The sequence below is a fragment of the Ostrinia furnacalis genome, unplaced genomic scaffold (genome assembly GCF_004193835.3).
Source record: "Ostrinia furnacalis isolate ACB-3 unplaced genomic scaffold, ASM419383v2 OfSCF2542, whole genome shotgun sequence".
NCBI lineage: Eukaryota > Metazoa > Arthropoda > Insecta > Lepidoptera > Crambidae > Ostrinia > Ostrinia furnacalis.
The window spans coordinates 1-1,048 of NW_021132781.1; the positions used below are offsets into that span (position 1 = coordinate 1).

The 1,048-nt window shown below is 46.7% G+C and overlaps 2 non-coding genes across 2 annotated transcripts; both read left to right on the top strand.

The window, feature by feature from the left end:
- Positions 1-252: 252 nt before the first annotated feature.
- Positions 253-325, top strand: TRNAF-GAA (transfer RNA phenylalanine (anticodon GAA)). The gene has a single exon. It is a non-coding gene; the product is annotated as a tRNA-Phe (tRNA).
- A 232-nt stretch (positions 326-557) lies between these two features.
- TRNAF-GAA (transfer RNA phenylalanine (anticodon GAA)) lies at positions 558-630 on the top strand. The gene has a single exon. It is a non-coding gene; the product is annotated as a tRNA-Phe (tRNA).
- Positions 631-1,048: the final 418 nt, after the last annotated feature.

A 1,048-nucleotide genomic window follows, 5' to 3' on the forward strand; every position in this document is an offset into this window, starting at 1 on the left:
GGTAGAACGTTGAATTGAAAACCCAATGGTGGTGAGTTGGCGTAAAGTAGATAGGAAAGGCTAAAAGTCTCCACTGGATTCTATTGTGTCAGCAAAGAGTGCTGCAATAAGTGTGATTATCAGGCTGAACGCAGCTCCCGAGGCAGTAAGTAGCAACAATTTGGTTGTGAGCTTTGGGATGGTTAGGTTGGTCAAAGCCATTAATAAGCCCATCGCGCCAAGACTGGCATTGGTGGCGCTAATAAAGATTTTGCCGAGGTAACTCAGTTGGTAGAGTGTTGGATTGAAAATCCAATGGTCGCGGGTTCGAGTCCCGCCCGAGGCGCCAATAATTAAGCCTTGCCATAAGGTGAGGTTGGAAGAACTAACGGAGATGCTGGGCATGATTGAGCCCACCCGACTGTAAATCGGACGCCCCTGGCTGTGAAGGTGAAAATTCCTTCCGTCTCCACCAAATTTATTATTCGGACGTGTATACAAGCGGTCAACGTGAGCAGATTGTAACCCTGCGGGCTCAGCCTCCGAAGGTTCGAATCCTTCCGCGTCCACCAAAAACTGCTGTGATAGCTCAGTTGGTAGAGCATTGGATTGAAAATCCGAGTGTCACTGGTTCGATTCCAGTTCGCGGCACCAATTTGAGAAAGCGCGGCAGGATGTTATTCTTTTCGACCAACATCCAATACGCCAGAATCCATTAAAGAGGCTATTAATGTTGTCGGTAAGGCCACAAGCAGCAATCCGCAGAGCATTTCAGACAATGTATAGAAAGTTTCACCCGCTGGCCAAAAGAAAGTAATTGAGCAAGCCATGGCGATAAAAATAAAGAGTGCTACCGCACAGTTTGGGCCAAACATGAAGATCGAACTTTGAAACTCATTTTCAGGCTGACATGCATTGCGCTGCTGTTTCATCATATTTTGCGCGAGATACACCGTCCTTCAGGTCGGTGAGGGATAGCGCCGTTTGCAATGCAAACGCCTCTCTCGCTCTCCTTAATTAATTAGCTATCTTTTGGTTGAAATAATAATGATATCCGGTATTTCTTTGG